General features: G+C 42.6%; 1 pseudogene; it reads left to right on the forward strand.

Annotated features, from left to right (window-relative positions):
* The first annotated feature begins 22,738 nt into the window (after positions 1 to 22,738).
* On the forward strand, positions 22,739 to 24,526 carry LOC133386049 (C-X-C chemokine receptor type 6-like; annotated as a pseudogene).
* The last annotated feature ends 1,290 nt before the right edge of the window (positions 24,527 to 25,816 follow it).

A 25,816-nucleotide genomic window follows, 5' to 3' on the forward strand; every position in this document is an offset into this window, starting at 1 on the left:
TTAACCCTACCTATTTAAATTTATACATGCCAATGCCATGGATATTTTAAAAGACATATACAACCCTGATCTGCATGGGGATTAAATAATATAATGGACTGCCTTCGATTCCGACTTCTGGAGACCCTATGAATAGGGTTTTCATGGTAAGCGGTATTCAGAGGGGGTTTACCATTGCCTTCCTCTGAGGCTGAGAGACAGTGACTGGCCCAAGGTCACCCAGTGAGCTTCATGGCTGTGTGGGGATACAAACCCTGGTCTCCCAGGTCATAGTCCAACACCTTAACCACACCACACCACATGGGGATTAGCTGCTCACAAATGGTTTCCTATGTGCTACACATTCATTGACCACTGAGGAAGAGCCCTTGGGGATCAAAATGCATTTAGAATGAATCCATTCATTGTTTGTCCCATCAGCTTGATGTCTAGGAGTCATTCTGAAAAGATGAGATCACATATATTTTTGTAATTTTATCCATATCTCTATTGTACGTTTACACCTTTTGAGGGATTGAAGTTGAACATTATTCTTGCACACATTTCAGCAGCACTTCATATACCTTTTTTGCTCTCCCCCAATGTTGTGTCTAACCCCACAAATAGCTTCCTGCCTTGAGCAACCACTATGAGCAGAAATTTAACACACCATTTTATGTACCCCAGCCACAAAAGCCAAATTCACCATGATCAAACAAAAGAAAATTAAAAAAAAAAGCACTATGCAGGGAAGCTTTACAATCTTTCCCTGCTCATGTTTTCCTAGACCTGTTCCTTTTCTTTATAAGTATGCTGACATATCTTCCCACCCACCCACTCCTTTAAAGAGCAGCTGCTTTTCATTTTATTTTATTGAGTTTTTCATTCTCTGGGATTCCCCATGCAATGAGCATGCTTTATTGCCATTTATTACTTGATATTTCCATTTGCTAATGTGTTTTGATCATATTGTGGGCTTTTATCATTCATATGGGGCATTTTTTTCCATTTCCTGATGCTGTATCTGTTGCATTTTGTGTCCTGGGTGATCCTGCAACATAATACATCCCAGCCTAGTAGCCCTTCTAGAAAAGATACACAAAGCTAAAACACTAGAGGAGGAATAAAGAGAATACAGTTATTTTAATATTCATATCACTGTTCTCATACGAGTATTTATTGCTGTCTAGTATCATCTTTGTCTTGAATCCTAACTGTGTGAGAATAGAATCTTTCATTTGTAGAGCCATTTTGTAAGCATCCCAATCCCTGGCATTCTTCTTTGATTTCATGGGCTTATATAGTGGGGGGAAGGCAATTCAGACCTAAACTGTCCAGTTCAGACTTTGGCATTTGGCATTTCTGGAAAAGAATATAAATCTTTTCCAGCTTGGTGGAAAAGCTTGGTGAATATGAATCTAAGACGCGTTGGATAGCTTCTGTACAGAGAGCAGCAGACTGTCAATTTAATTCCACTTCATCTGTTTGAGGTCAGTGCTTGATGCTGGCATAAACAGAAAGCAAAACCTGTTTTTGCATTTGCTTCATGAGGGGGAAGCATTACTGGGCAACTCAGTCTTAAAATATCCTGGGAAATTTATTCTGTTATTTTTGTAACTTAGGGTTGATTCATACATGCATGGGCCCCACTTGATTACAACATCAAGAGATGGCTTCTCTATGTGGATGAGATGGTGCAGAGCTCAGACCATTTTCTTTCACCCAGTGTGATGTCAAGTGCAGTTGCATTTTGGCTGTGACTCATTAAGTCGGGGAAAGGAAACAAATATTTGCTTCTGAGGACAACAGGCAGCTTCAGGTGTCTTTCCCTAAGGTGCATATTTTTGGTGTTTTGGAATCCAGATCCACGGGTACGGATGAAATCCTTTGGCCAGTGCTTCTTTGAAAGCATTCTGCTCACCTAACAGGCCAGTATCGATTTGAGTTTGTTCTTTGTCTACTATCTGCTGGGTTTTTGTAAAAAAATCCTTTTTTGAAAATAGTTGTGGAAAAGCATGACATAAAAATCCAATCAGCAACTATAGTGAATAAGCAAATTAATGGGAAATTCAGTACCAAATCTGAATTGGATGAAATTCTAGCATATCCCTAACCATGGGTCATGTTTTTGGGTGTTTTTTGGCATATTTTCTGGATTTGTACTTTTTTGGTGTTTTGGGGATCCTGACCCAATGGATCACAATATTGGGGTGTTTTGGGCACCTTTTCCTGAGGTGTACTTTTTTTGTTTTTGGAATCCTGACCTGCATTCTTCGCCATCTTTTTCTGAGGTGCACTTTTGTGGTGTTTTGGGGCTTGTGGGGGCACAAAACCCCTTTTGGCATTACAGTATGCAAAGGGGGACCTATGGGAGCAATCAGTAGAAATATATATAGGATTGTTGTTTTAAAAATGGGGGGGGAAATGTGGAGACTTTGAGAGCCACAACATGAATTTTGTCATCAAGGCACCACAAGGGACTCCCAGGAGCAGTATTTATTTATTTTTGAAAAAAAATGTTAAGTGGTTTGTTTTTGTGATATTTGGGAGGATTGTAGGGAGGGACACAAAAATACATCTTGGTGGGCCACACCCTCTACATCCATTAAGCCTATGGGTTAGCTACTCCTGATCTAGACCATTTTCAATCTGGCTTCAGGTCTGGTTTTGTTACTGAAACAACTTTGATCTCCATGGTGAATTCCCTGTATTGGGAAAAGGAAAAGGGTAGTGTTCTCGATCCCTCAGCAGCTTTTCATACCATCAACCATTGTCTCCGCCTGGCCTGGCTCTGGGAATAGGATGCACAGTGTTGCGATGTTAATGATCCCCAAGAGTAGCAATGGGGGCCTTCTGCTCAATCTCACTGCAGTTGAGTTCAGCAGTGTAGTGGCAAATTCAGAAGTGCAGGGTCTCTCCATGATAGTCACAGCCATGCCCCCTTCCAAAATTATACGTTTCTTTTTTTTATTGTTAATTTTATTCAAATTTTCAAACACAAAACAAAACAAAACAAAAAAGAAACAAATCAAACAATAAAATAAAATGTTGACTTCCAATTTGTCGCAGATCAGCCATAGGTCTATGATATATAACAAACCTGTCTCTTAACATATTACAAAATCACTTTCCTCCAGTAGTTATCTTAATTAATCATCAAATCTCATTAACATCGCTTTATTCTTTCCACAAAAAGTCAAAGAGAGGTTTCCACTCCTTGAGAAATATATCCATCGATTTTTCTCCAAATAAACATGTCAATTAATCCATCTCATCAAGTCTGCTAGGTCCAATAATTTCAATAGCCATTTTTCCATTATCAGTGTTAATTCCATCTTCCAACTTCCATCCTTGCACCCATAATAATCTTGCTGTCATAGTCATAGTCATATAGTAAGAGTCTGATGGGAATTTCCTTCATCACAAATATTTCCGTGCCATCAATTCTGAATGTGTTGCTGAAATATTGTTGTAAGGTCATATCTCTGTTCCTCTTTTTTACGAAATGCACTAGCACATCTCTTGAGAGTTTTTCCATTGTCACATATCTGGAATTAATTCTATAAATTTTCTCTATTTCAAGTTCCATCAAATCATTCCAGTCCAGAAATTCCATCGAAACATTGATAGCTTTATCTCTGATATCTTCATCAATTTCTCCAGAGACAACGCCGAATTCCAAACAGTAATCTTTATCTCCAGGATCCACAAACTCCAAATATTTTTCCAGTTCCACACTTGATATATCTGTTCCAATCTCCAGGACTTGCATCCTCCCTTCAATTTTTGCCATAAAGTCCAAATCTTTTTCCAATTCCACATTTGATATATCTGATCCAATCTCCAGAATTTGCTCCTTCCCTTTAATTTCTTTTTCATCTTCTATTGCTTGTCCATCTGCTTTTTTTCTCATATAATCCTTTATTTCTTTCAGCTCCTGTTTCACTTTACCAAATTCAGTTGGCATCTCTTGTCTACTCTGTCCCAGTTCTTGTTTCGTTATCTTAATCTCATCCATTATCTTCTGAAACATATCCAGAGGGGAAAACCCTTCCAGGGGTATATCCAGGGTCTCTGCCACTTCTTTGATTGTCATTCTTAAAGCCGAAAAAAAACCCTTCAAATTTCCAATATAGCCACAATTCCCAAGCAAAGAGTAATTTGCTTCTTTTTCCAGCAATAAGGGAGTTAATATTCCAGGCCTGTTGACATCATCTGGCCAGCACAGTTCTTATCTCCTGCACGTCCAAGAATGCAAAACAAATTTGGTTCACAGTGCCGAACAATTAGTAACATACACGAACAGCAGATTCGTCTAAAGAAAGTAGTCCAAGAAAAAGTAGTCCCAGACATATATCAATCAAATAATCATCTAAATCAGATTTTCTCTTCGGGTAAGTTGCCCCTCATCCGTTTTAATCTTTATAGTTTCCAAATTCAGGCCAACTTTTTGCCATAAAAAATAAGATAAACTTTTTAAATTTTCTTTCCTCCTCCTTAATTCCTTGTATAAAAGAGAGAAGTGTAACTCACCCAGGTATCTTAATTGTTGATTCTTAAACAAATCTCTTTTACTGTAGTAATTTAAGCCGAATGATAAGATTAGACAGAAGAAAGCTCGCCCGTTGTGGATCGTTTAAAAGAAAAAATGTCTCACTTTTTTCCAGCCCAGCTTGTTGGAAGTCCTAACTCCGTCCTCGGCTGCTAGGTATGCCTTCTTATCCCAGGGAATTCCTGATCAATTCCAGCCACCGACAGCCCAACAAAGTTTCTGTGGATAATCTTCGGTTCACCCTTGCCTGGGAGAACATTTATACCAGTCAAAGACAGAGCTCATCTCAGAGGCAGCCACAGGTGGAGCAATCCTTCCGGGAAGTCTCAAAATTATACAACGTTTCTAAGGTGATATGATCCGGCCAGGCTTGAATACTGTGTTCTGCTTCTCTATCACTGTCACCATTTGACTGTACTTTCTGTCAGAGATATTGCTTCTTTATTTATTAATTTTATTATTTGATTTATATCCCTTCCTCCCAGCAGGACACCAGGGTGGCAAACAAAAGCACTAAAAACACTTCAAAACATCATAAAAACAGACTTTAAAATACATTAAAACAAAACACTTCTAAAAACATTTTTTTAAAAAGCTTTGAAGACATATTTAGAAAAAAGGTTAAAAACATATTGTTTTTTTAAAATAAGGTTTAAAAACATATTAAAAAGCAATTCCAACACAAACACAGACTGGGATAAGGTCTCAACTTAAAAGACTTGTTGAAAGAGGAAGGTCTTCAACAGGTGCCAAAAAGATAACAGAGATGGCACTTATCTAATATTTAAGGGGAGGAAATTCCACAGGGTAGGTGCCACCACACTAAAGGTCCATTTCCTATGTTGTGCAGAACAGACCTCCTAATAAGATGGTATCTGCAGGAGGCCCTCACCTGCAGAGCACAGTGATCGACTGGGTATATAAGGGATAAGAATTCAGGAATCCTGGTCACAAGCTGTATAGGGCTTTGTACACCAAAACTAGAACCTTGAAGTTGGCCCGGTAGCAAATGGACAGCCAGTGCAGTTCTTTCAGCAGTGGGGTGACATGTTGGCAATACCCTGCCCCAGTGAGCAGTCTTGCTGCCACATTTTGCACCAGCTGCAGCTTCCGGACCAACCTCAAGGGCAGAGCCACATGGAGCACATTACAGTAATCCCGCTTGGAGGTTACCAGTGCATGGACAACAGTGGTCAGGCTATCCTGGTCCAGAAACGGCTAATGCTGATAAAAGGCACTCCTAGCCACTGAGGTCACCTGGGCCTCTAGTGACAATGATGGATCCAGGAGCACCCCCAGACTACGGACCTGCTCTTTCAGAGGGAGTATGACCCCATCCAAAGCAGGCAACTGACCAATTATCCAAACTTGGGAACCACCAACCCACAGTGCCTCCATCTTGCTAGGATTCAGACTCAGTTTACTGGCCATCATCCAGCCCACCACTGAGTTCAGGCTCCGGTCCAGGGCTTGAACAGCCTCTCCCAATTCAGATGTTACAGAGAAATAGAGCTGAGTATCATCAGCGTGCTGCTGACACATCACCCCAAATCTCCTGACAACTGGTCCCAAGGGCTTCATATAGATGTTAAACAGCATGGAGGACAAAATGGTACCCTGCGGCACCCCACAGCACACCTGCCAGGGGCCCGAAAGACAACCACACAATGCTATTCTCTGAAAATGGACCTTGGAGATAGGATCGGAACCACTATAAAATAGAGCCTCTGATTCTTATCTCACCAACTTGGCCCAAAAGGATACCATGGTTAATGGTATCCAAAGTCACTGAGATCAAGTAAGAGTAACAGGGTTACATGCCCCCTGTCCTTCTTCTGATCAGGGCGACCAAGGCCAATACAGTCCCATAACCTGGCCTGAACCCAGACTGGAATGGGTCAAGATAATCTGTTCTATCCAAGAGTACTTGCAATTGATGCACCACAACCCTCTTAATCACCTTCCCTAAGAAGGGGATATTTGCGACCAAGAGGTAATTGTTGCAGACTAATGGGTCCAGGGTGGGCTTTTTCAGGAGCGGTCAGATCAGGGTGGCTAGAGCCACTCCTTTCCACAATAATGTGTTGACCACACCCTGGATCCACTCGGTCAAACCCCCTCAACAAGCTTAATAAGCCAAGAAGGGCAAGGGTGGAGAGGACACATTGCTGGCTGCATCATCACAAGCACCTTGTCTACATCATCAGGCCACATCAACTGAAACTGTTCCCAAGAGGTTGCAGCAGACATTGTACTGGACACCTCATTGGGGACTACAGTAGTTGTGGATGGGGTATCAAGACTGCTATGGAGGCGAGCAACTTTATCTACAAAGTGCCTTGCAAACAATTCACAGTGGGCCTCCAAAGGGTCTAAAACTCCATTCCTGGAGTTGATGTCAATAGACTCCTGACAATATGGAAAAGCTCCACTGGAAGGCTACTTGAGGATGTGATGGAGGCAGAGAAGTGGGCCTTCTTCGCTGCCCCCCCACCACACAGTAGGCATGGTTATGATGTTTTACTCGTGCCTGATCAGCCTCACAGCATGTCTTTCGCCACTTGTGCTCTAGCCATCGTCCAGCCTGTTTCATTGCCCTTAGCTCACTGGTGTACTAAGGTGCAAACCAGGCTCCACAATGCCAGAGATGGCGCTCGGGGGCAACCATGTCAAGAGCCCGACGCGCCTCACTGTTCCAAAGCATGAGAAGTGCTTCAACAGGGTCACCTGCTCTATCTACTGGGAACTCCCCCAGGGCATTCAGGAATCCAGTGGATTCCATTAGTCTCTGGGGGCAGACCATCTTAATTTGTCCACCACCCCTGCAGGGAAGGATCAGAGCCATAAATCTAGACTTCACCAGGAAGTGGTCTGACCATGACAGTCGGGTGACATCCACTCCCCCCTATCTCCAGACCACACCTTCTTCCATCTGGAGCAAAAATCAAGTGGAGGGTGTGCCCTGCCGTATGTGTTGGGCCAGTGACAACTTGAGACAGCCCCATGGTCGCCATGGAGGCCATGAAGTCCCAAGCTGGAACACTAGAGGTAGTCTCAGCTTGGACACTGAAATCACCCAGAGCTATTGTTCTGGGCTCCTCCTGCTTGAATTGCTGACTTCAATGTCTACACCTTTATCTCCTGCTTCTACCCAACTGCTTGCTGATGTAAATGGCATGCTATCATCAAGATTCACCTGTCTCTCCTGCAGTTACAGAATTCTCACTCTCCACAAATTGGCTTTTGACGCAGGAACTAATAGGAACTCCTTTCACTCTGATTGGCTCCAATCAGCAGGAAACAAGGAAGCAAGTTAGAAGACTCTTCTCAGTGGCTCACACACTCCCTTTTCATGCTGACTGGCTTAATCATGATAATGGACACTGGAGACATAGGGAACCTGCTGGGACCTGGCTCCCAAAAAAGTAAACTACACCCCTGCTTGTGTTGTGGGGTTCTTCAGGGTCTCCTGTGCTTTTTAACATCTATATGAAGCCAATGGGAGAGATCATCAAGGGATTTGGAGTGAGGTGTCACCAGTATGCTGAAGCTGCCCAGCACTATTTGTGCTTGTCATCTGAATCAAGTGAGACTGTATAGCTGCTTGAACAGTATCTGGAGACAGTAATGGGCTGGATGAACACCAATAAACTCAAAATGAATCCAGACAAGATGGAGGTAGTGTAGACTAGCCATTCTTGGATCCAGGAATTGAGTGCATAACATGCTGTGGATAGGGTTGCACTTTTCCTGAACAATCAGGTCTGTAGTCCGGGGATTTTCCTAAATTCCACCTTGTCACTGGAAATTCATGCAGCTTCAGTGTCATGGAGTGCCTATGTCTAGCTATGGCTGGTTTGCCACCTACACCAGTTCCTGAATAGGGATATCCTGACCAAAGTGATGCTTGCTCTAGTAACTTCCTGCAGTACAATCTCTGTGGGATTGTAGCTAGTGCAAAATGAAGCTGCTAGGGTCTGTTTGGTTTGACATCAGGAGATCATGTAACTCCAGCTCTGAAAGATTTGCACTGGCTGCCTATTTGCCACTGAGCCAGATTCAACGTTTTGGTTCTGATGCATAAACCCCTAAACAATTTGGAACTCAGTTACCTGCAGAAACACCTCTCCCCATATTATCCAGGTTGTGACTTGATATCTGCTGGGGAGGCTCTACTTATAGTTCTGGCTCTAAATGAAATCTCAGGATCTATATCCCATCAGAGGGCCTTCTCCATAATAGTGTCTTGGTTGTTGAATGCACTCCCTCTGGAGGTTAGGCTGATGCCATTATGCTATAGCGTCACAAGTCAGCTGAAGACTGCCTCTTTATTCAGGCTTTTAAAAGATGTAATATTAGCCTGTGCAGTAGAAAACTGACAGATTACTGATGCTATATATAAGTTATTTAAATATTTTGTTGTATGTAGATATATAAATGTATACATTCATCTTGTAATCCATCCTAGGTTCTCATGACACAGGGTGGGATATAAGCTTTATTTATTTTTATATATTATTTGATTTATATCCCACCCTTCCTCCCAGCAGGAGCCCATTTGATATATAAAATAAATAAATATAGAAGGTGGAACTTGGGGGAGAGGGTGAGGGCAGTGCACTGTGTCTGGGTTTGTCACCCTTGCATTAAGTTTACCACAATCAAGTGTAAAGTAATCAAGTGATGTACATGCAGATGTGAAGCACTCCTTCCTTCCAAGTTAATATTCATTATTTATTTACATATTTGTATTCTATTTTTTAAGGTGAGCCGTCACAAAGCAGCTTTAAGAAATTATCTGTGACTAAGAATCACAGACTGATTCATACTGGATTTCTTTCTTACAGGTGCATGCCAATTAGATTGCCTATGCAATTTTCTCATTATCATGATTAAACATTCCTCTTTGCATCTGACATTTGCTTGGTTACTGTGCCACCTTTCCTAAGAAGGAGCAATTTGCATCACCGCATACCAATCTACACTGACATAAAATAACCCCCTTCCAGTTGCCATAAAGCCCCTCTTAAAAGGATCCGAATCAGGATAAAAAAAACACAAAAGAGTTTAGGAAAGTTAGTATTATCAGTATACTTTTTTCTGCATTTTCCCCTTATAGATGTTTCTATGTTGTGCTTGTTTTCCTGCTGCAACGAATGTTCATCCTATGATTGAGTTAGAAAGTGTTTTGCACAGAAGATCTTCCTGTGTCCATTTTCCTTCACAGCGGTACTTCTGGAGTAATTTCCATGGAAGAATACATTTGGGACAAGTTTGCCAATACTGTATGGAAAATACAAGTGGTTTTTTCAAGGAACAATTCTCAAAGTTAAGCCAAGAGGAATATAAACTTGTGCATGGATTGTTCCTGGGGAGAAATGTTTGTCTAGATTGTTAGTTGTAAATACTATGCAAAATATCTGTGCACGCCACCCCAATCTCCGAGCGGTGCGAGATCTCCATGGGTGCTGGGCTTACCCAGGGTTGGGTTTCCTTGGAAAGGTCAGTGGAGACTGTGGTTTCTTTATGAAATGTGGTTTATTTATTTACACACATTCCAAACTGAGATTAAGATGGAGAGGTTCAAAGCATCAGCATCCAATAGATCTTGCATTTTCTAGGAGGCTTACAGGAGGAATCCTAAAGCCATGGTGCAGAGAGCCAGCCTTTCTGCTTGTCTCTAATTCCCAGCCTTTCCTCAGACTCAGTTAAAAACACAAGCCCCTCTTTTCCATGGGGAGGGGAGGGGGGCTCTCCTGAAGAGTTTCAATAACAATAGGATCTCCCTGGCCCATTTGCCAGTTAATGGGCACTTGACAGACCCATTAGCCCACCTGGCCACTCTATTAAACTAACAAAGGAGACTCATCTGACCAACAGAGCAGGTTTCTCAACTGCAGAGCCCAACTCCCGGTGCAGGGTCCCAAGTGAGAGGCTGGAAAGGGACTCATAGAAATCATCTATCTCAACCCCCAAACCCTATTGATATATATGTAAATGATCAGAGCTTCTGATAATTTAACTCTGCTTCGCATTTCACAATTTAACTCTTTGTATGATCAACTGCATGATCTATAGTGTAATATGTAGTCCACACAGGTAGATTGAACGGCAGGTTTTTTGTTTTATTTTTAAAGATGCCCACCCCAGTACTGAGAAGGGGAAGTGGGCAGCATTTCAAAAGGCTGAAAAAAAGCAAGGCAAGGAAAAAAGTTCATAAAAATACTGGGGTATTGTTGTGGAAGGAGGAAATAGCCTTGCTGGTCTTAACCAATTTTATTTCTAAAGTCTGGAATCTTACGGGGGGGGGGGTCAGCCTTGAAACCATTTCAAAATTAAATTCTTAAAAGCCACAAATATGGCATAGGCATGGGCTCTTCACTATTTATGTTACTCATGCAGTCATATCCCACATGGCACTTGCTATAGAAATAGATGTGATATTTGTGAAAAGAATTGTAACTTTTAAAATTCTGGTTTGCCTGTCACATATGTTGAACATCTGCACAAGTTAAACGTCATTACTTGAAAAAGCTCCACGAATGGGTGGTTAGTTCCCATTTGCCCATGAATAGTTTGTTCAAGCACACACTGCATAGCTTTATTTAGGCTAAAATCCTACACTTACTTTCTTGGGAGTAAGCCCTCTTGAATTCAATGGGGGATAATTTTGAGTAGACATGTATAGGACCACACTGTTAGAAGCATATAATTTTATTATTTTTATTTATTTATTTATTTGATTTATATCCTGCTCTTTCTCCCAGTAGGAGCCCAGGACAGCAATAAGTTTGAAAATAATTTTCAAGGTCACATCTGAACTGTACATTTCTTTTAAGTTCATTTTATTTATTTATTATTTGATATATATCCCACCCTTCCTCCCAGCAGGAGCCCAGGGCGGCAAACAAAAGTGCTAAAAACACATCAAAACATCACAAAAACAAACCTTAAAATACACCAAAACAACTTTAAAAACATTTTTTAAAAGTTTTAAAAACATATTTTTTAAAAGGATTAAAACATTAAAAAAAACCTATTAAAAAGCAATTCCAACACAGACGCAGACTGGGATAGGTCTCAACTTAAAAGGCTTGTTGAAAGAAAGTCTTCAAAAGGTGCTGAAAAGAGACGGCACCTGCCTAATATTTAAGGTGTGGTGTAGTGGTGTTGGACTATGACCTGGGAGACCAGAGTTCGAATCCCCACACAGCCATGAAGCTCACTGGGTGACCTTGGGCCAGTCACTGCCTCTCAGCCTCAGAGGAAGGCAATGGTAAACCCCCTCTGAATACCGCTTACCATGAAAACCCTGTGCAAAGGGTCACCCATAAGTTGGGATTGACTTGAAGGCAGTCCATTTTTCATTTTCAGGTATAACATCATACAAACACCACAAGAGTCGGTGAGTGCCTGGATGGGAAGGAATAAACTAAAACTGAACCCTGACAAAACCGAGGTACTGTTCATGGGAGACAAGGGAAGGTTAGGGGATTTGGACCTGGTGCTCAATGGGGTACAACTGCCCCTAAAAGACCAGGTCTGCAGCCTCGGGGTCATTCTTGACTCCCAACTGTCCATGGAAGCTCAGGTTTTGCCTGTGAGCCAGGCAGCGCTGTATCAACTCCATCTGATATGGAGGCTACACCCCTACCTTCCCAATAATCTGCTCCCATTGGTGGTACATGCCCTAGTCTCCTTGACTATTGTAATGCGCTCTATGTAGGGCTACCCTTGAAAACAGTCCGGAAGCTGCAACTGGTACAGAATGCAGCGGCACGCCTGATTAAACGCAGCTGCCGGCGAGATCTGGTAACTCCAGTGCTAAAAGAGTTGCACTGGCTACCAGTTGCTTGCTGGGCCCAATTCAAGGTGTTGGTTTTGACCTTTAAATCCCTACGCAGTTTCGGCCCAGCCTATCTGAAGGAGTGCCTCCAGCATCATCAGCTATGCCGCCTAACATGATCGGCCTCAAAAGACCTTCTCTCTATCCCACCAGTCAAAACAGCTAGACTGGTGAGGACTAGAGAAAGGGCTTTTTCAATTGTGGCCCCCACCCTATGGAACTCCCTTCCAAATGATCTCCACCAGGCCCCCTCTACAATGAGTTTACGCTAGGCCGTGAAGACCTGGCTCTTCAGGCAGGCCTTTGGGGTGGGCTAGATTTTAACATCATTGCTTTTAGATTTTAATGTTATTGTATTGATGTGTCATTTTGTGCTATTTTGCTTATTTTGTACGTCGCCCAGAGTGACCGGCTAGCCAGCCAGATGGGCGACTAAGAAATCCAATAAATAAATAAACCATACAACAACACAAACAAACCACAATGTTAGATCTCACCTCCAGCAGATCAGCCAGAACCTATGTATACACAATCCCAGCTTTCACTCATCAAGCCTTTCCAGAATGCATTTGGGTCCTTGGAGATTTAAAGACCTCTGATCAGTGGTCCTGAGTCATGGGGGGGAATTTGTTCCCCTCGTTTTTTGGGAGGTGGGTCACAGGGGTCCCTCCCCTTCAGCCTGGCTTGGCCTTTTGAGCTGCACAGGAAGTGTTTGGCAGTGGCTGCTGCTCTTGGTCATGCTAGTGCTGCAGGAGTTGCCGGCAGGCGGCAAGTCTCTAAAGCGGGGAAGGAAGGAGAGAGACTTTTGCTGGCGCACCTAAGGGCTTATCCAAACGGAGCGGGATAATCCATGGTTTCCATATTCGGTTTGTCATCTGATAGTCCTCACTTTGCCTTTTTGTTCGCTGTTTCCCAATGGAAAAAAATGCTTTTTTGCGGCCGCACATGCAGCGGAAAGATCTGTACATTCTTTTCGGTTTTTCCCAGCTCTGCCTGTAAAACCACTCCCTATTAGCCAATTGGTCCGCCAAAAAATGACGTATGCTCCTCTCCTCCTTTGCAACGAAGCCCAATATCTCGCATGCACTTGAACGCGTGAAAATTTTCCAATGTCCGTGAAGGAGTTCCTTTCCACTTTCCACTCTGTAGCGCTCGTCTGCAGCTCCCAGCTCCTCCACAGAAATGCTTCCCGTGAGGGAAGCAAACAGCCCCCCCCACATGGGTAGCTGCTCTTGGCTCGGGGCAGGGAATGCAAACAGGCGTTCCAGTCTTCCCTCTACTAAAAGAAACCTTCAAACCACTTATATAGCAATAGTTCCTTTTGTTTTACTTCTATTTGCCATATTTCGATAAACCGCCTGTGTGCTTTTCTTCCTTTATGCTATTTAAGGAGGTACACATGCTGTCAATTCCACTTATTTCTCCAAAAAAGCAATTAACGTGTCATCTCTAGAAATGACGTATGCTCTCCCCTTGTCATCCACTCAACAATGTGCACGCGCTTGAACGTATGAGCGTGAAAGTTTGCCTTCTCTGTGACAAAACCCACATTCAGCCACTGGATTTCTCTACCAAAGTTAATAGAATAAGGACGTGTCATGTCTAGGATGTTGGAGCAACACCCTGACATTTCTGCTCATGTGCAATAGTGGAAATTTATTCAAAGAAAGCTATTAAGGTGGGATGTCTTGGCACACTTTGGTGTAGTTGTCTATTTCTGCATTTGTGCTATTGCAAAAAAATGAATGTGTTCATCATTGTCTTTTCAAATCTACACAAATTGGTCCAGTTTTTCCCGGGTTTCCATAGCACGTTAACGCACATGCGCACAAGTGAAAATACATGATTGGATGGTAAAGGGGTGGTTTGAAATGCCCTGCGTGTGTGTAAATGCGTATTTCCTCTTCTGCGCAGCATAACCTAACAAGAACCCATGGCTATGATTGGTTCAGTTTTCCCAGGGTTTCCATACTGTTAAAACGCAGGTCATCCAAATTATGTTTCTATCCCATGAAAAACCAGACTGTGCTGTGTTTCCCACAATGTAGAATATCCATAAAGGCAGAAAAGGATGCATTCGTTTAAGCGTAATATCACAAATACAAACAAGAAAGCAAGCAGGTTTCAAATGGGTAGACCTGGTGGCCTGGTCTACCCATTGAAATGCATTGACTTCGGGCCGCCAGGTCTACCCATTGAAATGCATAGATTTTCCAGACGCCAGGTCTACTCATTGAAACGCATAGACTTTCCGGATGCCAGGTTTACTCATTGAAAAGCATTGGCTGTTGTGATGCCAGGTCTACCATTGAGACGCATGGGCTTTTCTGCCCCCAGTTCTACCCGTTGAAAGTAATGGGCATTCCCTGCCCTGCATATGAGTGGTTTGCTACAGCGTCCCCGCTGCCTGGAACCATAGAGACTGGAGAACCATAGAGCAAGAAATGTGTCACCCCCCCTCCTTCTCCCTTTCCTTCCAATGGCAAAATGATTTGAAACAAAAACCCCAGCGAGTAGAATGAAATTGACAAAGCTTTCCAGAGGCAGGCGTGAAACCGACCAGCAGCCCCTTTCTCGCTTGCTGTGCATTGCACATCTCACCCAGAGTGGCTGGCAAAAAAATAAAATGCATCTGTGCAGTAGTTGCAGACACCCCCCCCAACACCCCACCATTGCGATGATTGCTTCAATTTTCCCAGGCTTATTCTTGCACATGCACAAAAGTGCAGATACGTGATTGGCTGGAATGAGGAGAAGGGGCAAGGGGAAATGCCCAAGAACTGCCCATCAGCTGTAAAGTCCACCTTATTGCATCCTATCTCCTGAAGGCACAGCGGATGATTCCCGATTTTAAACAGCAAGGAGTGGATTTAACCCATGAAAATGTGTAACAGCGCGTGATGTCATTTGGATGACCGAAAAATAATACACACATAGCGCACGTCACACATTTTGCAGTCATCTGGATGAGCCCTAAGGGGAAGGAAGAGGCTCCGCTTAGAGCGTGCGTCTTTTTCTTAAGGGCTTGATACATAGACCTCACATACCTAGAGAGGTCCACAAATGTGGGTAAGCAAAGCAGCCGTGGGGGGGTCATCGTGGGTGGAAAAGGTAAGCCTCCTTCCTGTCCTGCACTCTTCCTTCCTTGGGGAGAAACTGCCTTTTGTATGTTTCTTCATCCTTGGAGCAATTGAGGTGGCTGCAGATTCCCAAAAGTTGAGCTGAAAAAAGGCTTGCAAGGGGAAGGTGAGTTAAAGCCAGAGGAAAATCCTGGAAAAGTTGGAGGAAAAGGAAGAAAGAAAGGCATGGAAGAGAGAGGAAGAATTAGTACTGAATTGAGGGGGGGTCTTGTGGAGGTTTCAGATGATCCAAAGGCACACACCACACAATTCTGTGAGAGGTTTTCTGACGCAATCCTAAGCACAGTTTTCCTGGGAGTAAGTCTCACTGAATTCAATGAATTTTATTTCTGAGTAGGCATGTATAGACTCACACCATTATATAGATAGATAGATAGATAGATAGATAGATAGATAGATAGATAGATAGATAGATAGATAGATAGATAGATAGATAGATAGATAGATAGATAGATAGATAGATGGTGTGGGGAAAAGCGGAGATTTTTTCTTTATCTTCCCCCCTCATAAGAGTGTGCATGTGATTTATTTCAGTAGTTATAGCCCACCTTTCCTCCAAGCAGCTTAAGGTTCTCCCCCTTCTCATTTTATCCTTGCAACACTCGTGTGAGATAGGTCAAAATAAAGAGAGGGTGACTGGCCCAAGGTCACTGGATGAGCTTTGTGGCAAAGTGGGGACTGGAACCCTGGCTCCCAGATTTTTGTCTGCCGCTCTAACTGATCAGATCCTCAGAATCCCAATGGGGATGAGGTTACACATGGACTAGTAGCGGAAAATAGGGACTGTTTCTAGTAAACGGTTTTACAGTGTAATGCATATACTGTACACAGAGCTCATATCCAGAGAGGCCCAGATACGTGGATAAGTGTGTGTGTGAGAGAGAGGGGTTGGGGGGGAAAGAAGACAGATCTGAATTTATTGGTAGATCTTGAGGTGATTTAGAGATTAGCACTGTTATAAGTAATGTGTTTGTGACTTGCTCTGGTCAAATAAGTTGCAGGACAGCAGTTTAGAAGAAAAATATATACAGGCATACCCTGCTTAACGTTACCTCGCTTAACGTTGCCTCACTATAACATTCATGTTGCAAACTCCACCATACCCCACTGTAACATAGGCGCGCTTCGCAATAACAGACACTGATGTGCCACGTGCGTTGCGAAGCGTCGTCTTCTTAGCGATCTGAGCTAGCGAAGCGGAGCGTTGAGCAGAGCGATCTGAGCGAGCGGAGCGGTGGTGGCTGCGTTGGAGACACATTTAAAGATACAGTACTGTATTTTGTTTTACATTTAAGTAATACTGTAGTACTTTACGTTACAGTACAGTACTGTAAAGAGCGATTGGAGCTCTGCCTGCCCCGGCCTAGGTCGGTGGCAGCAGTGTGTGTGTGTGTGGGGGGGGGACCTCATGCTCTTTAGATCCCCCTGATTTCATTTTAAATCTCCTTGATTTCATTTTACTGCTCCATTTCATACCTCTCCCTCTCCATTGTCCCATCTGCTTTGCTGTAATTGTTTGATAAAAAAATTAAAATAAAATAAAATAAAACTTTAGATCACCCTGATTTCATTTGTATACCTATCCATTGTCCCATTTTATACCTCTTCATTGTCCCAGCTTTCTTTCCTGCTTTTTCTCTCTGTCTCTGCCCATCATTAGTTCTGGCTTTTGCCACTGCTGGCTTGTGACTCCCATTAGCTTGTGTGGGGTGTGTGTGTGTGTACTGTATTTGTATTGTTTTCCCTTGCCTTCAGTACTGTACAGTACAGTACTGTACAGTATTACAGTACAGTACATAATGGCAGATACAAAGAAAAGTCGTAAATCTATCACCTTAGATATGAAGCTTAAAATGATTAAACTGTCTGATGAAGGTGCTTCTCAAGCTGAGATAGGCCGAAGGCTAGGCTTCACTCCAATGACAGTTAACTTGGTCATGAAGAGCAAAGAAAAAATTCTTGCAGAAGTTAAGAGTGCTACGCCAGTGAACACAACAAAAATTAGAAAAAGGGATAGCCTTGTTACAAACATGGAGAGACTCTTAATACTTTGGATAGAAAATCAGACTGCACGCCAGGTTCCTGTAAGCCAGGCAATGATTCAAAGTAAGGCCTTAAGCCTATTCAATGACCTGAAGGCTAAGAAAGGCGAGGCAGCGAAGGATGCCGAATTTGTTGCAAGCCGTGGATGGTTTGACAGGTTCAAGAAGAGGTCTAACCTGCATAACATCAGAGTGCAAGGAGAGGCAGCTGCTGCAAATACTGAGGCTGCAGAAAGCTATCCATGCTGTGATACATAGAAGAATAGAAAATCATATTTCTATGCTTGCTTGTGATACACAGAGGAATTCATACTCCTGTGTTTGCTTGAACATGCAGTAGAAAGGCCCCCATATATGCCCCAACGGCATACAACAAGGAACAAGGAAATGGAAAAATAAAATTGCTTTCATGCTTAGGTTAATAATGCTTTGCTATAGAACTTCCCCCCCATGGTACAGGATGCAGGATGTGGACATGAAATCATAATGGGTGCAAAGTACGCAGAAGGGTGTTAGGTACACCACATTGTGAGCCAGGTGCAAAGGTTAGTGCTGAGTGTATTGATGGAAAATACCAAGATGGAAAGTCCCCAAAGAGCAAAGACACGTACGCATTGGCACACAGCCAAAGGGCGGTGGCCCAATGCAATTTTATGAGAAAAACTGGAAAAGTACTACAGATGGGAGGAGGGAGAGTGGGACTGCTTAACAGCCTATATAATCTGTGACTATGTAACCTGCTTCGGACTGTCTTTGGAGGCTTGAGCCCTAAGGAACGTCTCCTTTTGCAAAAGCTTGTGAGCAAATCAAGGTGTTGGATCCTACTACTTGGTCTCCCATCTGGTGTGTAATTGGAGCTTCCACCAGGTGTCACGAACCCCTTGTGTAACAAAACTGGCAAGCCAGCCAGGAGCTCCTGGAAGACCCCCCGATCTCCTGGGTTGCCTAGAGCGGGCCAAGGGAGAGGCCTCCAGGTCGTTTTGACCTGCCTTGGGGCCACGAGAGCGGAGAGCAGAAGATACGGCTGCATCAACCAGAGCTCCTCCATAGTGAGAGCAAAGGACCAACATCCTTAGGAAGGACGGGATGCCGTCGGTGGTCGTGAGGGTCGAGAGCCTACTGAAAAGCCCAGTAAGGTCCTTTTGTGGGATCGGGAGTAGGGGCGACTTCACTAAATAGCCCGTAAGACGAGAGCCTGTAGAAAAGCCCAGGGAACTGTCCTATAGTAGGCAGTTGAAAAACCCAAGTAAAATGGGAACAGGGGCGTCACGGGAGGAAAAATTGCAGAACCCTTTGTGATGTTTTTGAGAAATTTTAAAGATTTTAAGGATCCATATGGCGCCGGCACAATTGCAAAATGGAACTTGATAACGTTTTGGGACAGAGAGTGGACCATGTGGGATTTGGGGTGGCCAGAGGGGGGCACTTGGGATAAAGGAATAATTAACACTACTAATTAATGCTGCTAATTAATAATACTGTATATAGTAAAGTTGTGTGGAAGGACACGATGGAATGGTTAGGCAAGACAGAGTGTGTGAGAATCCGACATGGATTCAAAATGTACAGGTTCTTCTTGTAAAATGTTAATGACTACAACTGTGGTGGCGATGAAGTCCAAGGCCAGAGTTCCACCGGTTCTTCAGGATCCGGATGGTGATCATTCAGTAAATTCGGGGACAGTAGTCACGTCCCAGTCACCCGGTCCAGAGTATGGAAAGGAGACACCAATGAGGAAGTTATTAAGGGATTGCATTCTCTTCGAGAGCTAAAAATGGTCATTCCTAAATGCTGTAGTCCCTCCTACCAAATGGCCCTGAGGGGGGTGATTCAGCAAAAGTCTGACCCAGTTTTGGAATGGGAGACAGAGGTGGAGGGTGTCCTGGACATGGTGTGGGCACACAAGAAAAACCCAACAAGGACTTTAGAGCAGAACCTGTAAAAGTCACCTTAAAACCCGGAGCAAAGTCCCAGCTAGTGAAACAATACCCCCTCAGACCTGAAGTCCGGGTGGGCCTCCAACCCCTCATCCAACATTTCTTTTTTTTTTTTCAATAATTTTTATTCAAATTTTCATAAAACATACAAGACGAAATCATAAAACATTCAAAGACAAAAAACAAAATCAAAAATAGTTAAACAAAAAAAAAATAAAAATAAAAATAAAAATAAAAAATAAAGAGTAAAATATTGACTTCCCATTTGTCAAAGATCAGATCAGTTATAAATCTATAATATATAACAATCCTGTCTCTTAAGTCATATTATAAAATCACTTTCCTCCAATAGTTATCCTACTTAATCATCAAATCTCATAAACATTACTTTATTCTTTCCACAAAAAGTCAAAGAGAGGTTTCAATTCTTTAAGAAATATATCTATCAATTTTTTTTCCAGATAAGCCTATCGATTAATCCATCTCATTACTAATTATGATAATCTTATTGTCATAACCATAGTCAAAATAAACATTTCAATTAATCCATCACATCAGAATCTGTTAGGTTCAGTAATTTCAGTAGCCATTGTTCTATTATCCCTATTAGTTCCATTTTCCATCTTCCATCTTCAGTAGTCTTGTTAAGTCCAGTAATTTCAGTATCCAATCTTCCATTATCAGTATTCCATAATAATCTTGCTGTCAAAGCCATAGTCATATAGTAAGAGTCTGATGGGAATTACCTCTATCCCAAATATTTTCTTGCCATCCATTCTGAATAGGTTGCTGAAATACTGCTGTAAAATCATATCTCTGTTCTTTTTTTCAAAATACACTGGGTCATCTCTTGAAAGTTTTTCCATTGTCACATGGCTGCAGTTAATTCCATAGATTTTCTCTATATTGGGCTCCATCACGTCATTCCAGTCCAGAAGATTATCCATGCCATTGATAACTTTATCTCTAGAATCTTCATTAATTTCTTCAGAGATAACATTGAGTTCCAAACAATAGATTTTATTTCTAAAGTCCATAGACTCCAAATCTTTTTCCTGTTCCACGTTTGTTCCAATCTCCGGGGTCTCCTCTCTCACAGGGACCCCTGTTCCAGTCTCCAGGGTCTCCTCTCTCACAGGGACCCCTGTTCCAGTCTCCAGGGTCTCCTCTCTCACAAGGACCCCTATGTCTTTAATCTCCTGTGTCTCCAAACAATAGATTTTATTTCTAAAGTCCATAGACTCCAAATCTTTTTCCTGTTCCACGTTTGTTTCAATCTCCGGGGTCTCCTCTCTCACAGGGACCCCTTCCAGGGTCACCTCTCTCACAGGGACCCCTATATCTTTAATCTCCTGCGTCATTTTACTCAATTCAATTTTCAACTCCTTACAACCCTGTCGCAGGTTTTGTTTCGTTATCTCAATCTCATCCATTATTTTCTGAAACATAGTTATTTCCAGATTCTCAGCCACTTTCTTAATTGCCATTTTAAAAGAAAAATATAGGAAAACCACTTCTTATTTCAGCAACAATTGGGTTAATACTCCAAACTTGGTGACATCACAGTATAAACAGAGCAGACAGCCTTATCTCTCCATAGTTAAGTAAACAAAATGCAGTTCCCAGGATCGAAACAATTAATGGCAGTCGTCAGAAAACAGATTCGTCAAAATAAAATAGACCAAAAAGAGAGTAGTCTCAGACAATATAATATTCTTCAAAATAAAAATCTGGAATAGAAATCCCTCTTCTGTGTATATCTTTAGAATGCAAATCCAGGACAGCTTTTTTGCAACAAAAACAGAGATAAGCTATTAATTAGTGCGTAGCAGAGAGAAGTTATGGCTCCCCAGTGAGATGTCAAAAACCGATCAATCTGGCAAATCTCTTTTAAACAGCAACAATTTAAGTCAAGTAAAAGAAAAATATAGAAAGAAGGGTGCTTGCCTGTTAGTGCGTTCTCTCTTAGAAGATAAGGTGAACGTTCGCTTTATCAGATAGAGCTTGCTGTTGAAAATCCGTCCCACCTTCGTCGGCTGGACCTCGTCCCATAAATTAATGAGATCTGGTCGTCCCAACAAAAATAGGCTTTGAGGTTAATCTCTTCGTTTCTCCCTACCCGGGAGAAGTTTAATCAGTCAAAAAAAAAAAGAAAAAACTGACTGATATATCTGAATAAGCTTCTTTTGAGGCAGGAGCCCGTCTCAAAAGCAGGCACAGGCTAAGTCACCCTTCCCGGAAGTCCCCTCATCCAACATTTCTATATGTGGCATGCCTAGTCCCAGAACCCCAAAGGAACTGAGAGCCTTTTTGGGGCTAGTAGGGTTCTGTAGACAATGGATCCCTGAGTTTGGAGTAAAAGCGGCCGTTCTGTATGAGTCCCTAACCAAAGAAGGCTTGAAGAATTGGAAATGGACTAAATTAATGGAAAAATACTTTAGGGAGTAGAAACAAGCCTTAAGTAAGCACTAGCCCTACTAGATGGACAGAAACCATACCAACTGTATGTAAGTGAAAACAGAGGAGTGCCATCAGGAGTCCTCACAGAAAAATGGGGAGACAGATGGCGACCAATAGGATATTACTCTAAAGTACTGGACCCTGTTGCTAAAGGGCATGTCTGTCTGCAACACTTTAAACCCAGCCACCCTGCTACCAAAGTCTGGCACCCTGTTACATGACTGCCTTGAAACATTAGACCAAGTTTCAAAGGAAGCAGCCTTGGAGGTGGGAGAGCCAAAATGGGAAGGAGCTTTAATCCCATCACTTGATTTATCCAGCTATCAGGCAATCTACTCACCAGTGGAAATCCAGGGGGCCCAAGAGGCAAAGGCTAAACTCCTCCCCGGAGGTTGGTGGCAAGTACCCGGAGGGCAAATCATTGTTTCTCGCCCCTTGTTGAGGCATTTAGTGCTAAACATGCACAAAGCCACACATCTGGGAGGGAGCGCATTGGGAGATTTGATGACTTGTTATGTTATTGCACCAGGACTGTATGTTGAAACCCAGAGGTCAGTGACCCAGTGTCCTACTTGTGCAGCTATGAATGTGGCAGGACCAAACCTCCAGTCCCAATGGGAGGCCGACCATGGACCTTCTGTCCCTTCCAATGTATCCAAATAGACTTTGTTGAATTCCCAAAAGCCATGGGGTGGCACTATTTGTTAGTTATTGTGGATCAATTTACCAGATGGGTGGAAGCTTTTCCTTGTTGCCATGCAACCGCACAGACTGTGGCTAAAATGCTGGTGGAAGAAGTAATACCGAGATTTTTGTTACCCGAATATATTGAGTCTGACCAAGGGCAGCATTTTGTTTCAAAGGCAGTCCAACATGTATGTGACTTTTTAGGAATTCAGTGGAAATTATTCACGCCTTGGCGACCGCAGCCATCTGGTCAGGTTGAATGGATGAATAAAATGATCAAACTGACTGTGACAAAGATTTGTAGAGAAACTGAACTGAAATGGCTGGAGGCATTACCAATAGCACTAACTCGAATTCTTTGTAGTCTGAGGGGAAAGACTAAATTGTCACCATATGAAGTTTTATATGGCAGGCCACCACGGCTGGGACCAGGGATGAGCAATTCTGTAAATATAATGTTGGGTGAAAATGCTGTTGTTGAATATGTAACTGCCCTGCAGTCTGTATTACATGATCTCCACAGGTATTCCAGAGAATTCCAGAGACTGCCATTAGAAGGGCCTATTCATTCACACCAACCAGGAGACTGGGTTCGTATTCGAAAGTGGCAGAAGGGGTCCCTCAAGGACACATGGAGTGACCCAAAGTTGATCTTACTAACCACTCATGCAGCAGTGAAACTGAACGGAGTGTCAAGGTGGATCCACATAAGCAGACTCAAAGCAGCATCACCACCAGTGGAACCAGTGAAGGAGGTAGCCAAGGACCTCCCAACAGCTGAGGGACAGACGAAGAGTCTTGAAGATAAGGGGCTACCAGAGGCACTACCGGGTCTCGGCCTGAAGGTATTTGACCGCATGGATATCAAGGACTATGATTATTATGAGTATCTCAACACCACATCTCATGAAGAAAATGGCCATGAGACATTTTCAGCGTTTAACAGAGTTTTCCTAGTCAGTATGTACTCATTTGCCTGTATTCTTGGAGTGTCAGGAAATGCTTTGGTTCTTATCATTTTGATTTTCTATGAGAAAATGAAGGTGTTGACAAATATATTTTTGGTGAGTTTAGCTATAGCTGTTTTGTGTTTTCTTTGTACTTTGCCATTCTGGGCTTATTCTGCTGCTCGGGAATGGATCTTTTACACTTTGCCATGTCAAATCATTCGAGGACTTTACACCCTGAATCTGTATGGTTCCATGGTAACCCTTACCTGTATAACCATCGATAGGTATTTTTCTATTGTTCATGCCACCAAAGTTCACACCAGTCAAGCCAAAAGAATAGTCTAGGGCAAAGTAGTTTGCATTTTGGTTTGGATGATTTCCCTGGCATTTGCATTGCCCCAATTTTTGTTTAGTATACGGGCTGAAGTTGATAAAAAGGTATGCATTGCAAAATACTCTATGCGCTTTTTGGAGTTGTTCACAGAAGTAATTCAGATAGTTCTTGGATTCTTCTTGCCTATGTTGGTCATGGTTATGTGTTATTCGATGATTGTGAAGATGTTATTTGATGCCAGGGGTTTCCGCAAGCACAAATCCTTAAAAATAATATTTGTTATAGTTGTGATGTTCATTTTTACACAGACACCCTTAAATCTCTTAAAATTCATTCGGGCTGTATACCAGAGTGTCATTCTGGATGAAAGGTTTGATTATGCTTTAATCATAACAGAAGCCATTGCTTATTTCCATAGCTGTCTCAACCCTGTTCTCTATTTCTTTATCGGGGTGAAGTTCAGGCAGAATTTGGCAAAAAAAATTAGAAGCATTGGAGGTGTTAAACCTCAACAAATCATTATGAAACAAACCACTGAGGATAATGTTGCTATATCAAGGCTTGCCTCAGAACAAGAGATAAAAAGCCCAATTCCCTAAAGGCTTTTGAGGGGGGATTGTGATACATAGAAGAATAGAAAATCATATTTCTATGCTTGCTTGTGATACACAGAGGAATAGCAATTCATACTCCTGTGTTTGCTTGAACATGCAGTAGAAAGGCCCCCATATAAAATACACCTCTGTCTCACACCCTTTCCGATGGGGAACCAATTGGTTTCTCCATATTCTGTCCTTACAGTAGCCTCTTGTCCAGAGTATAGGTTGCGCATCAGAACAATCAGATGCTGTAAATGCATTTATTTTAAAGCATTCCATAGTTTTTTGTGATCTACACAATCAAAGGCTTTGCTGTAATCTATAAATCACAGGGTGATTTTCTTCTGAAATTCCTTGGTCTGTTCCATTATCCAACATTATGTTTGCGGTATGATCTCTGTTACCTCTTCTCTTTCTAAATCCAGCTTAGACATCTGGCATTTCTTGCTCCATATATGGTAACAGGCTTTGCTGTCGAATCTTGAGCATTACTTTACTTGCATGGGATATTAAGGAAGTAGTTGAATAATTACTTTACAATCACCTAATTTCCAGGACACTCTTTTCTTCATTTTTTCACCTTGACCCTCAAATCCTCCCAGTATCTTCCTTCTTAAAACATGTAGATGAAAAAGAGGATTTTTTAAAAAAAAGTATTTGAGGTTTTTAAGAACACAAGAGGCAACAAATATTTAAAATGCAAATTAAAAGTCAACAAGGAAAGGATATAAAAAAAGAAATATGGTTTGGGTGGAGCTTAGCCTGTGAGAGAAAAGGAAAAGGATGAGGGGGAATAAAAAAGTTGAGGTGATGGGGATGCAGTGGAGGCTAGGAGATTCTGAAATATGTTTCTCTGGTAAACAGCTAACAGAGCAATCCAACTTGCTGGAGCTGGCGGGAGTGAAGCCGGCAGAGGCAGAGCTGGCAGAAGGGACTGCCACATCCAGCTGCTGCTCAAAGGCCTGATGAAGCAGAGGATGCTGGCTGCATTGGCAGAGTGCAATGGAAGGAAACAAAATACATGTTTCCTTCCACCACCCCTTTTCCCGGCATACCAGTAGCTAGGACGGAGGGCTACAGGAGGAAGCCAAATGGGATCTAGATATTGTTTAAGTCCCCCCCTCATGGCCCCTCTTCTGACAGCCCCCCAGAATGCCCATTTTGCAAGCCTTTCACCAGCTTCCAGTGGCTCTCTTTAGGCCGGGCTGAGCTTCTCCAGCGGACCTACAGCTGAGCCAGGATGAGGAACTTATGCCAGTGTAGTCCAGCTGAGTCAGGTCCCAGCTGGCT

This window comes from Rhineura floridana, chromosome 5, assembly GCF_030035675.1.
Source record: "Rhineura floridana isolate rRhiFlo1 chromosome 5, rRhiFlo1.hap2, whole genome shotgun sequence".
Classification (NCBI taxonomy): Eukaryota; Metazoa; Chordata; class Lepidosauria; order Squamata; family Rhineuridae; genus Rhineura; species Rhineura floridana.